The 14,577-nt window shown below is 38.0% G+C and overlaps 1 pseudogene; it reads left to right on the plus strand.

Annotated features, from left to right (window-relative positions):
• Nucleotides 1-12,162: 12,162 nt before the first annotated feature.
• LOC124986417 (olfactory receptor 2Y1-like) lies at nt 12,163-13,098 on the plus strand (annotated as a pseudogene).
• Nucleotides 13,099-14,577: the final 1,479 nt, after the last annotated feature.

The raw sequence follows: 14,577 nt of genomic DNA on the forward strand, positions 1-14,577 counted from the left end.
GGGGCTATGCGGTGGGCGGTGGGCGCGGGGGTGGCCATCCTGAGGGGTTGGGGCCCAAGAGGGCACCGGGTGGGGGCGGATGCGGCGCTCACCCGCGGGCCGCCTCAAGCTCTGATGAGCTTCTCCATCTTCCAGATCGCCACCTACCTGTCCGTGCCCTGCGGTCTCTGCCCTCTTCTCGCCTCAGTCTCCCTAAAGGCCCAGTCCTGGGTGGTGACGGCTCCTGCCACAGTGGCTCCTCCCACAGCAGCTCCTCCCACGGGGCTCCTCCCACAGAGGCTCCTCCCACAGTGGCTCCTCCCACAGGGCTCCTCCCACAGCGGCTCCTCCTCCCCGGCCAGTGCGCTGCTTGCAGTCCACCCACATTTAGTCTGTGATAACGCTTCCTCTGCCAGGTGCAGAGGGGAAAGCGGCCCATCTCATTGTTTTTAAAGTAACAATAGTGGATCCTATTTAATGTTTATATTAAGTACACATCCGTTTATTTTATGGGTTTTTTTGTTTTTGTTTTTTGTTTATTTTGGTACTGGGGATTGAACTCAGGGGCACTTTACCACTGAGCCGCATCCCCAGCCCTGTTTTGTATTTAGAGTCAGGGTCTCACTGAGTTGCTTAGCACCTCACCATTACTGAGACTAGTTTTTGAACTTGCAATACTGTGTCTCGGCCTCCCAAGACGCTGGGATTACAGGCATGCACCACCGCAACCAGCTAATTTTATGGTATTTTAAAAAATGGTTAGTAAGGTAAATTTTAGGGCTTTAGAACTACATTAAACACTGATTCATAGACCCTTACCCTAAAAATGGGTGCATTATATTTGTACAAAAATCATATTGCAAGAAGGTTTTTTTATGTGTTTTTAAACTCAGTATTATGAAATGCTGATTATGATCTCAGTACTTGAAATGCTTCTATGTAGAAGGTGGAATTCATTTTTCTTTGTGATTCCAAAGGTAAGAATAAGCGCAGCTACACTGAAGAGTGTTGGAGACTTACTTTGGCTGAGTATAAATGGACAATACACAAAGGAAGAGTAAAAAAAAAAAAATTAAGTGACTGGACTGGTTCAGTGATAGAGCACTTGTGCTGGGTCCTAGGTTCCATCCCCAGCACTGGGGAAAAAGAAAAATAAAATAAGGGACATCCTATGAGTTAGCCTGTTTCCCTTCCCCCAGACTTTACACAGGAGCTGCATGACAACATCTGGGTACTGGTGTAGAGAAATTCTTGGAGCCAAGTAGATACTTAAAGTTTGCTTCTAAAATCTGACATATTATCCTAGATTTTTAATTTTTCCCCCTCCTGTCCTCTTCTTAAAAACTCAGAATTGCAAATCACAATGCCTATAGTACAAGGGGGTATGTTCCAAAAGGGGAATGTTTGAGTAGAGAAGCTACATGGTTCTTCTAAGGGGAGGGGCAAATGCTGCTCAATTCCTACTAATTTTATTTGAGGAAGTTTGGGTCCAGTATCTCCTCATTTTTTGAATGTTCAGAAACACTGAACATCCATAATACATGTGAATTCTACTGATTTTCATACATTGTCAAAAGTTCTAATAGAAAACTGATGGTTCTGTTGGCCAAACATCTTTCAGGTAGACAACAGTTTGTGATATTTGTATACTAAATCACTCTTCTCTTTTCTCCCTGCCACTTTTTGTTTTGTTGTTGTTGTTGTGGAGCTGGGAGCTGAATCTAGGGTCTCACACATTCTTCTTTCTTTTTTTTATCTCTAGAAGAGTAAAATGACCTGTAGAAATGTCTGTTTTTGAGGATTTTGAATTATATGGTTAGCATATTTTCATTGAAATATTTAATGAAAATATTTCATTTCATTTTCCTAGGAACTACATAAACCAATAAATGCATACAATAAGTCATATTCAGATGTTTCATAGTAGCACTATTCCAAAGATAGAAACAACAAATGTTCAACAGATGAATGAATAAAGATGTAGTATATCTAGATAATCAAATATTTTTCAGTCACAAAAAAAGAATGATGTGCTGATATGTGGTATTACATGTATGAAACTTGAAAGCATATTGTAAGAATCTATGTGAAATCAGCAGGAAAAGGAAATGAGTAGACCCAGAAAATTCCTGAATTTTCCTGAGAATGAAGAATGATTGAAAATGTGAATCAAAGGTACCCATTTTGGGTAATGGAAATATTCTAAAATGATGGAAATACAATTGTATGAATACACTAAAAGTTATTTAATTGTATTTTTAAATGTGTGATTTGTATGATAAGAATTATTGCAATAAAGATGTTAAAGGTGATTATACACCAATTATATAGCAAACAATACTATTGTATGAGGAAACTCCATCACTCTCCCCACTTGTTTCACATATTCAACACCCTTCAGCCAATAAGCATACCATGATTAGTGTGGATGAACCATTTTTTAATACATATATGCAGATATGTTGATCCACTCTCCCCCTTTTAAAGAAATAATATAACACTATGTATATCATGAGGAATTCGCTTTGCTCATTCACATCTGGGTGAAGAGTCTGGCACTGCATAGGATAACTAAATAATCATGGAAAATTTGCTTAAACCCTCTATGACCTAGTATCTTTTCTGTAGAACAATGATAATAGTGTGGGACAAGTTTTTGTACTGTCCCCAAAAGACATATGTGTTAAAGCCTTAGCCCCCAGCTTGGCACTATTGGGAACTTTATCATGTGGTGCCTAGTGGAAGGTTTTAGGTCATTTGAGGCATGCCCTTGAATGGGCATGTAGACCATGGTCTCTTCCTCTATCTTTCATCCCAGCCATGAGGTGAATGCTCCCATATATGTTTCATACATGATATGCTACCTCACCACAGGGCCAACAGAAATGGGTCCAACAAACTATGGGTTGAAACCTCCAGTACTGTAAAACAAAATAAATCTTCTCTCTTTATAAGTTGATTGATTACTTAAGTATTTTGTTACAGCAAAAGAACGCTAACACAAATAGAATAAAAACATAGCATCATTGAAAAAATTAATCAGGATAATATGTGCATAATTTTTAGGCTAGAGCCATAAAACAGTAAGTACTACATAGTTTTTGCTGTTATTTTTCTTTCCTGGATCAGTTCTTCAAAGAAGGCCTTCCCTATCCTTTTGGAAAGTAACACTCTCTTTCATAATTATACATAGAACTATGTGGCATTTGTACTAATTATATGTAAAGTTGATCCTACTAAGATAATACTGTTTTAAGTATTTCAATGTTTTTCTTAATGGCTTTAAGCTCTGTGAATGGACAAACTACTGCACTTAACACTATGAGTGCAATTATTTCAGGTGACATTTATATCTTGTTAAATATGGATTTCCTTGGAGTTGAGGATCCTATTTTTTGTATTTTTTCATGCAAAGAGAAGGTACTGAATAAATATTTGAATTAGAGTAACTCTAAGTCCATTGAGTGAATGTCTACCACACACCAGGCACCTCACGTACATTGTCATTCACCTACAAACAGTAGAACAGGACAGGTTACATTAACATCATCTTAATGACAGGGAAACTAAGGCTCAGGCATTTTTTTTTGTAAGATCATACAGCTAATAATGGCAGAGCCATTTTTCTCTAAATTATATTACAATGCCTCAAGTAGATACAGATAATTTTGAATGTTGACTTGTTAATTCCCATGGTTTATATAACACTGCTTATTTATTAATAAATAATTTTTGAATGAATTGACTAATGCATGCTCCTTTTAGATTTGATGTGGATAAAAAGTTATAAGAAATAAGCAATATTAGTATAGTAAATATTGTTTGAGAAAAATATAAAACATTAAACTTTTCAACAAGGAAATAAATATTTCATTGGACTTATAATATACATAAATGAGACTATATAAGCATTATATTAGGAGTCCAGAGAAGGAAGAGATATGATGTGTGAACATGGAAGTTTCAATGGAGACATGAAATTTGGCTTCATTGGTAAAAGGTTGGTAGGATTGGAATCAAAGTCAGGATTTCCTGCATGTGAGTCAAGTGAGAAGGTGTGTTCTAAGGACTTGAATACATCAGTTTGGTTTGGGAAGAGTAGGAGGAATAGAGTCAGCTGAGGAGTGCAAAGCAGATCTTAGAGCAAGTCAATTGGCCATAATTGTCACGTTAGGGCATAGAGGTCCCTAGGGTCTAATAAACAATACTCTCTCTACTGTTACAAAGCAGACCTTGCCAATGCCCCAGAGGAAGAACTGATGTGTTCAGCATTAGGGTCAAGAGATGGTTCCATCTGGTGAGATGGTTATATTGAGTGAGTGAAGGTACAGTGGGGAAGGAACTTCCCGCTGAGGTAAGGAAACACATGTTATCACAGTTTCTCCAGGACAAGACCTTAAATCCAAGTTTTTCTCTCCACAGATGAAGACAGGACCAATGAATAAGATTCTTTTTCTGGCATTGCAAGATTCCACTGGTCTTAAGAGGGTCTCATATCACCTTTGCGACCAGTAGAACTGAAGAAGATAAACACAGAATTTTCTTTTCTGGAGCTCAAGTGAGTACTGACTCGGTGAGCTATTCTTCCTCCACAGTAAACAAGACATTTTCCACTAGGCAATTCAATTAGCTCTGGGGTCGATGGTATTCAATCCCTGTTTTGAATGTAGACATTAAATTCATGCAAGAAGATATTTTATCACTGAGTAAGTCTTTCTCTATCACCCATTCATCCACCCAACTATACCCAGCATATCACAAAATATCCCCACCTATCTCCCTTACTCTTCAATTGCCTGACCTGAGGGAATTCATTAAACGTTGATAGAACATTTAGTTTCCTTCTGTTAAGGATGAAGGTTGGCCTAATATCACTTTTAAATCCCTGACAAAACTCAAATGCTATGATGTCAAGGGTATAGTATGCAAGTAAAGTATACGTATCAGAGCCAGGAGACAAAGAATAGAGATATGGTCAGAGTTGATGAAGATCAATCAAGGAAGACCTCTTTCAGGAGTAGACAAGAGGGACAAGTGTAGGAGGCAATGCTGTATGTGAGAAGTCAGAATTAAAACAATTTGTTAATTAAGACTTTGGATGTAAATGAAACTGATGAGACTTAAACTGTGGTTTTCTGGTTTTATACCACAAAATGTGAATGGCTGTCCATGAAGTATGTGATAGGTCTCACTAAAAAGGTGTGGGACAAGATGATAGGGACAGGTCTGTCTGGAGAATGAGAGTCTAGAGGGAGAGTGTGATGATGAAAGTGTAAAGGGATGCTTTGGTGCCTAGTAAAGATCAATAGTGAGTTCAGTCTTACAAAAACTAATAAGTAAATTCGGGCATACGTTCAGGCATTATAGGAGAAACTTAAATTCAATTCAAATTTAAGAATGAATGTTCTACCCATGAAGGTGATTAGCAAAGAGTTTGTAGAACCTCCTTTGCTGAGACAGAAGATTAAACTTTCTGGCTTGTATGTGTCTCTTCATAGACAAATAATATCATTACATTAGTAGACTGGCATGAAGGATATAGTATTGCATGCTTTTGGAAATGAATTTTAAACATAACTTCTAATCTCAAGAACTCTACTATTTGCAGAGATCACTCATAGACATATAGATGCATACACATACAGACAGAAACAAAGACATGAACTCAGACAATGACCTTTATAGTGCAGAATATCAACAGTATCAAATATGCAACTGTCAAACTTCTTTGAGTGGGTCAAAAAATTAGGAGTAGGAGCTACAGTTTAAAAAGACACTTTAAGAATAGAAAAATATAGAATATCACATTTGTGTATAGTTCTTGAGACCATCTAATTCAATCTTCCAGTTAATGCTGAAACATTTTTATAACATCCTAGAGGTTGAACTTTGATCATCTGAACGAACAGGAAGCTTTCAAGCTTGAAAACTTTCAAATCTTTTCAAGCTTTTAAAAAAAGTGTTATTTTTAGACTTCATTTTTTCCAGTTTTCTTTATATTGAGACACAGTCTTTCCCCCTGTGTGGTTCACCAGTTGGTCCTACTTTTGGCATTTGGAGGAGAACAGACCAAACCCACCACTTTTTCCTCAAACCAGATCTTTAAGCACAGATACAAGCTATCGGTTTTATCCTTAAGCATTTCCTCAACCATGTAAAAAGCATAACTTAAAACACCTATTTCTCAATGGTGTTTTTCAGATATTTTGTTTCATCATCCTTTGACTCTACTGTATTTTTTTTCAAAATTTTATTCCAACTCTATTGCCAAAATCTTAAAAATTTCCCAGAATTCTACTTGAGCAGTATAGACTGCTCGACCGTCATAGCATACTTTTATTTGTGAATTTGGAGAATGATAATTTTCCTAGATATGACTGTAATAAAAATGTGAGTCATTAGGAACCACTGATAGCATATCATCATTTATTACTTTGTTCTGGAATGATAGACTTGGGAAATATGGAAAGGAATGGTTATTTTGAAGTCATCACTGTTACTTAAGGTGTATGAAACCATCAAAGCTTGGATATCATGATAATTTTCCTCAGTATATGAAGGATTGCGATTTGGATGGAAGTTTCTATTTTTTCTCTGTGTTCTTCTAATGAGGTCTTCTCTACTTTCTCACCTGCATGCACTGGGACTCCTCACAGGAAGCTCAGTGCTGCCTAATCCTTTAGCTAGTTTAACCAAGGTCAAACTCACATGAGGTATGAGATGTAGGATGAGGAATAATGTGTAGGCTCTACCAGAAGCACAATGTTGAGTTCTTACAAGGAATAGTGTGTACCTGCTCTTGATAGATAAAAAGGGCTCCCAGAGAGTTTGTGAGGCAGAAAGATTTTCTTTCCATAATTACCAAATGTAAATATGAGGAAATCCCAGAAAAGAAACGAGGAAAGAGTGAATACAATTTCTATGAGGGACTGGGAAAGAATCATAACTACAATAGCTGGTTTCTCAGAGAAAGACATGGGGACAGTACAGGTGCTAGGAAGTCACTAGCATCAATCTCTGGATGAATTAAATAAAACACTTTGGATGAATAAGGATGTTGGATGTTGTGATTCTGCAGATGAGCCCATTCCCATTGGGACTCTTGGGATTGCAAAGCAGAATACAACTCAAAAGAAGGTGATCAAAAGACCAGGTGCAGTGGTACATGCCTGTAATCACAGAGGCTCCACAGGCTCCAGAACTGAGAGTTCAAAGACAGCTTCAGCAACTTAGTAAAGCTCTAAGCAACTCAGTGAGACCCTGTCTCTATTTAAAATACAAAAAAGGGCTGGGGATGTAGCTCAGTGGTTCAGTGCCCCTGAGTTCAATCCCTGGTGCCAAAAATAAAAAATAAAAAAAATCAAGAAAAAGGTCAGCCAATGTCAAGGTCTCAGGCAGAAGAGAATCATAGTTTATGGGTCAGGAATAGAAAAATCTTATTTCTAAGTTTTAAAAAATAACTTTTATTTTTAAAAAGTTAATGTGTATATTACAGGAAAAAAAAACACACAAGCAAAGAACAAAGTCATTCAGTCACAAACAGCTTAGTTGGACGTGTCCCTCCAGGTTGTGCATATACATACACAATACCTCATTTTGTGTGATGAAATCATGGTGTGTATCATGCTTATCCACACATAATAAATATTCACCAGTTTGAAATCCCAAAGTTACATGAGTATTTTTGATAACCAAGAATACACTATACCAACTCAATCTGTTACCAAAAAATGTAATCCTTTCTTGGGGACAAAAATTTCACTGAAGACAGAAGTGGTAACAGGCCCCTAGATAGATGTATTGGCAGAGTTACAACTAAAATAATGCAAGGAATAGAAAAATCTTTGACCCTGAGGTTACTTAGTTTGGGGCTTCTCTTTTTGCATACCAGGTTCCAGAAAAAAGGACCAGATCTCAAGGAACAATGGCTACCTTCACATCTCACTTTCTTAAATAAGATCGATGCTCTGGAAGGCTTCAGGACTTTCTAAGAATCTGTTAAACAGCTTGTGAAGGTCAATGCTACAGGCATCAGGAACTTAAATATTGAGTCTTTTCTCATTGTTCTAGGCACTAATTCTAAAGGTGAACAAGGGCAGGCACAGCTCTGTTCTTTTAAGTGTGGCTCAATAGGAGAATAAAAATATCGAAATACCAAACATGGGAATATGTATATGAGAAGATGCAATACCCCATATGATCACATACCAAGGAGATTTAACTCAATCAAGAGTGGTCAAAGAACACCTCTAAGAGGATAGTTTCTCAGCACTATCAACATTTTGGGACCAGGTGAGTTTTGCATCAAGGGTGATACTTCATGAATTTTATAGGAAAACTACAGGTCTCCACACACTCAAAAAAAATCAGTAGACCTTGGTAATTATCCCCTAAGTTGTAGAATCACTACTGTTTGAGAATCACATCTTAGATCAAGTGGCATGTAAGTTCGGCTTGATCAAATTGTGGCATAGAGGGTGATAACCTTTTTCTGGTTTGGTGAACTGTGTAGATGTATTACCTTTATAGTGCACAAGAAAGAGAAGCAGTCTTGGAGGAGGAACATGAATAGTTTCATGTTAGACATACTAAGTTTGTGGTGCCCAGGGACATCCAAATGGAGATGACCAGTACGAGGTTAGTGTTGCACAGGTAAACTTTGTTATCATTAAAGGTATGACAAAGCAGATGAGGAGATGCTGTAACTTAACCAGTTCCCAACAAGAAGGGGCATGGTATGCTTCATGGGGGGTGGGCACATGATAAAGCACCAGGTTTCATCAGGAAGCAGGAAGGGTGAAGGAAAATGCAGACAAGAGCTAAGATTATGGTTTCCATAGAAAGAAAAAAGACAGGTGATGCAATGTATGTCTCTTCTAACGTACTAGTTTGAATAATTTCAGCATGCTGAAGCATTTCCCACCTTGGCAGAATAATTTCAGCATGCATAAAGATTATCCTTGTTTTCTGGTACTTAGCTATGGGGCTATTAAGGCAGGTGGTTAGTGTTCAAGAGGGTGAGAACCCAATAAAGCAGGTAGTTGGAGTATGGGCTCTGGATTGGTTGGTTTGCAATTGAAAGTTCTGCTTTCAGCAAAGTCCTTTAATATATCTAGGGTCTGCAATCACTGAGAGAGGCATTTCCCCTAAGGTTATTCAAATCCCAAATATCAAAGCAACAGAAATAACCTAAAATAAAGTGTCATGCTTAATACAGAAGGATTACAGAAGTGTGAAGTTCATAAGTGAGATTGTAAGTAGAAAAATACATGTGGGTGTTCTCAAGACAGTGATGCTTTGATTCGGTTCCCTGGAGTCGATGCCTATTTCAAGAAGGTTCTGTGGAATATGAGAGAAGAAGTATGGGGGTGGAACTCGAGGAGGAACCAAAGCATGCAAGGATGCACATTGAAAGAAGAGTACATAAAAGAGACAGATGGCCATAGAAGGAGGAGGATAACCAGGAGAGTAAGGGAGGAGGTTCTATGTAGAAAAGGACAGTAGGCAAATGCTATGTAAAATGCTATGATCAAGAAGAGACCTGAAAGTTTCTACTGTATTTTCCTAAAAAGAGTTGAGTACAAAAGTCACATAGCAATAAGTTGAGGAGTGAGTGGGAAGAGAAGCAGTGGTAACACTGAGGCGATGAAAGGCTTTTGATTAGAACTTGATTTGAGATTCTGTATGAGAGAGTCATGGATTAGATGGCACAAGGGGCTCTGAAGAAATGACCTTTGGGTTTCCCTGCTAACTTGAGAGACCAGGGTTCTAGTCTGTGCTTGCACTTGGTAAAATTCTGCCATCAGTGGACACTGTTGACTGGTGTTGAGTTTTGGGCAGTATATTCCCAGGTCATCTTTATCTTCTAGTTTTCTAATAAATAGCTGCCAATTTTTCAAGTTTTCATCCATTCTATACTTGTCCAACTGAGTTTTTGAAACTAAATTCAATATCCCCAGTTCAATATTATTACCTTAGTATTGTATGTACCATGGTGGCCGTTTAGTGATTTTTAGGCTCCTATGTTACATGAAATCCTTTTGGATTACTATTCAATCACTTTTTTATGTTTTTAGTCTTTTCTTCGTTTGTGAATTCATTGAGCATGTCTATATGTCTCTAAAAACATCATTGATATTAATGTAGAACAGGAATGGTGAAAAACCTTGTGCCAATAAATGAGAAACTGTGCAGATGTGTTATTTCCTTCCTGTTGCACAGGAAACAAATAGTTCTGGGACGTTTATGTGCCACAGGAATAGTGCCAAGGTGGGAAATGCTTCATTAACTCATGTGACAATATTTGTCAAGATCCTTTTATTCTCCAGGCACTGCACTGGGAAGTGGGAATACTTTAACGCAAACTCTGTTGAATGGTGAAGATTATTAGTGTAGACAAACAAGTATTAAAATACACGTAAGACAAGAGTTTGTGTTTTTCTCATTTTAGTAAGATAAACATAGTCAACCTAAATGTACAATAGGTATCAGTAGAGTTTGGTAAGTGAGTGGGGACGAGTAGATAAAGGCGACTGGATTTGATTAGTTCACACTGTATGTATGTGTTTAAATAGCTCACTGAACCATGACAATATGTACAATTTGTACATGTTAATAAAAAATAAAATAATGTTAAAAATAAAATATTAAAGCACTGCAAATAGTATATTCATTTGCACTTGGGATTAATTCATTGAATCCCAACCAGAATCCTATGAACTAAGTTATTTTCTCTGGTTTATAGCTAAGTAAACTGAGACTCACAGAAATGAGTTTTTCAGAACAGGCTGCATGACTAGTTAGTGGTAGAGTAGATAAGTAAAGATTTGATATGCACTCTACCATGCTACTCATTCAAAAATCAACTTTGATCTATTGGTTAAGCTACATGTGAATTAACATTTATTATTCACTTTTTCTCCATCCTTTCCACAAGAGGTTCAAAGATGGCATCTAAATACCTTACTAAAATCATTGAGCCATTAATGACTATCTTCCAGTTCAGTAAACTTAAAAAGAAGAAAGAGTTAATTTGGCAAAAGTTGTTCAAATTAAACAAATGCTAGACATCTGTTCATTGGCTGCTGCTTCTCCTCTCCTTTTTTTCTGATGTAATTTAGTATAATCCTGCCTAGATTTTTAAGTGCTGGAAATAATAGTCAAAATAGCAATGTTTTATGCCTATCCTGCCTCCATAGTTAATCAAATAGTACTAGCAGTTAATATGAAGATTTTTCAGAGGAAATAAATTTTCACTGAAGTTGAAGAGTCATGTTCTTCACTCAACAAATGCATTTAACATCTTCTAAGTATCCCAAATGAAATGATCATTAATTTAGCTCATTTATGTCTACTATGAATTAGGAAGAAATCAACACTTCTTTTTATGTTCACTGTATTTTTCTACCCCTGAGTACTGAGTGTTCAGAGAGAGACAATGGACATATAAAAATTTTCAGTGAGCATGTCAAGTGCAATAAAGAAACAATGCAAGAAAGATTGGGCTAGGGAGGAGGGATCAAATCTTCATGGGGCGTGATGGATAGATTAATCAGCTGAAGACCTGTGAGAGGGTATTCTAGGCATGATGGTCCATCATGAAGTGCATATTTGTTGCTAACCACCCCCCACCCAATGCAGTGGATCTACAATCTTCTCACTTATATGTATAAGTGGGACCTCCAGGTTTGGTGCACTGACCATATGCATGGAGGAGAGGGAAGCAGACAAACACCCAGAGGTCCAACTTGAGATCTCAGCCTGGTCAGATTGTAATCTCCTGAAACAGTCTACATAATAGATCAGGTAAAGGAGCAAATTGGAATAATGTAGGATATTAACCTTTTTACACCTTGGATTTTCAAAAGTAGTTTCCATAATCTTAATTCTGTATCTTTATTCAGATAAGCAAAAATCTTATTCAAAGAATAGAAAGACCCAACTGAAGTCACAAAACAAACAGGCAACAGGATTAGGTTCAAATGAAGACTATACCATTGCTACTCCAGTGATATCCTGTCTAAAGGAGAGTCAAAATAGAAGACTGGACAGACAGAACTGGATACCAAAATAGAAAACAAAATACATGATTTTGGAGTACTTAGGGAATAAGGGAAGTGTCTTAATCTATGTTTTCATAGGAGGAATTAATTTGTTTACCACTGTTGGGGCAGGTGCAAGGCTATGAGATATTTTAACACCAGTTTTAGAGAGGACTTTGTTTTGTTAGGCTTCTCAGATTGGCCTCAACTGGAGGTCCTCCTTTTTGTCTTTATTTTGATTTTCTACTCCCTCACTCTCTTTGGCAACACCACCATCATCATTCTGTCCTGAATAGACCTTCGATTGCACACACCCATGTACTTCTTCCTCTCCCACCTTTCCTTCCTGGACCTCTGTTTTACCACCAGCACTGTGCCCCAGCTTCTAATCAACCTTCATGGACTGGACCGGACCATCAGCTATGGAGGGTGTGTGGCCCAGCTCTTCATCTACCTTGCCCTGGGCTCCACTGAGTGTGTGCTCCTGGTGGTGATGGCCTTTGACCGCTATGCAGCCGTGTGTCGTCCACTCCACTACACAACCATCATGCACCCTCTTCTCTGCCAGGCATTGGCTATCACCTGCTGGGTAGGAGGATTCATAAACTCTTTGATTCAGACAGCCCTTATCACAGCCATGCCACTCTGTGGCCATTGACTGAACCACTTTTTCTGTGAGATGCCTGTATTCCTAAAGTTGGCTTGTGAAGACACAGGAGGCACAGAGGCCAAGATGTTTGTGGCCCGAGTCATAATTGTTGTTGTTCCTGCAGCCCTGATTCTAGTCTCCTATGGGTGCATTATTCAGGCAGTACTTAAGGTCAAATCAATGGCTGGGCGCAGAAAGGCTTTTAGGACTTGTGGGTCCCACCTACTGGTGGTTTGTCTTTTTTATGGTTCAGCCATGTATACACACCTCCAACCTATCCATAGTTATTCTGAGAGGGAAGGAAAATTTGTTGCCCTATTTTATACTGTAGTCACTCCCATTCTTAATCCTCTGATTTATACCCTAAGGAACAAGGATATGAAGGGTACCATGTGGAAGGTACTAAGAAGAACAGAGACTCGGTTGTAGGGGGGAAAATGGATCAGTAAAATTTTTAGGTAATAACTCAAATGACGCATTCTCTCATATTCCTTGGAAGTTGGTTAGTATTAAACATCACCCTTTAATTCTCCTGGGTTTAGTATCTTCTTAGCCTGAATGTTAGACAAAGGGATCTCTTAGGACTCTTTCTAGTTTAGTTTCTGACACCACTGTGCAGCTAGGAGTAAGTGTTGATTTGCATCATAACTTTCCAAAGGAATGAGGCTGGGAAGCAGGTGCACTGTGATCATATGTGGAGAATGGGCCTGAAATCTTGGCTAGTCTGAGTTATAGAAGTGTTCAGATGGAATAACAACATTTCCAAAGTTCATGGTCTTCAATGTGGTGCCATGTAGATGGTACTGTGCCCAAAGGCAGAAGAGATGTGTTCACCCTGCTCTTCTAAATAGCTATGTCCTTATCATGTACCTTCATCTCTCAGCTCATTTTCCAATTTGTGTGCAGTTGTTATCCTTCCAAGGTACTTGGAGCAAACAAGATCATGAGCAAATGTACTTAATGGAGTGTATAGTTTTTCAGATATGATGCCATTTACTTATTTGGGAAAAAGAAAAGAAGGAGCCTGTTATTGTGTCACAGACCTGTAATTCCAATGCTCTAGAGGCTGCAACAGGAGGATTGCATGTTTGAGGCCAGCCTCAGCAACTTTAATGAGATCCTGTCTCAAAACAAAAAATAATTGTCATGTACAACTAAAATAACCTACAAAACTTATCTCAGGAAATGAAAAAAAAGTAAAGAGAAAAAAATGAACATAAAAATTACGAGTATAAAGAAGAGATATAGGAAAGATGAAAGAATAAAAGAGAATGAAAACAAAAGACTCCATGTCGGACAGTGGTGGGAGTGTCTAGAAACACTGAACAGCATCTGAAGATAGTGGCTACTTTAAATTTTACCACTGTCATGTTACTGCATAAACATAAACAATGATTTTGTGTCAAGTACAGGCATCCATGTTAATAATTGTTTAAAGTCTTGGTAAATTTCATGTTGAATGAAACCTTTTTTCAGGGTGGAAGGATACCCGGGATTGACTCAGGGGCACTGAACCACTGAGCCACATCCCAGCACCCCCTTTTTTTTCCATTTTATTTAGAGACAGGGTCTCACTGAGTTCCTGAGTGCCTTGCTATTGCTGACACTGGCTTTGAACTCTCCATTCTCCTGCCTCAGCCTCCCAAGTCACTCAGATTACAGGTGTGAGCCACCTGTATGAATAGCCCAATAACAATAACTTCTATTTGTATGATGGTTGAAATTTTTCTTGCATAAATTGCCATTTACCACAACATAGTGAAAGTTAGTTTGATTATATTCCCTATTTATTTGTGATGAACCTGATTCAGAAAGTTTAAGCCACATATCCAAGTGAAAATAGAAAATATGAGGTGATGCTAAATTCTGTAACCTCAAATTCAGCTCTCACTACAATACCAAGAATAT

This window comes from Sciurus carolinensis, chromosome 6 (assembly GCF_902686445.1).
Source record: "Sciurus carolinensis chromosome 6, mSciCar1.2, whole genome shotgun sequence".
In the NCBI taxonomy this organism is placed as follows: domain Eukaryota; kingdom Metazoa; phylum Chordata; class Mammalia; order Rodentia; family Sciuridae; genus Sciurus; species Sciurus carolinensis.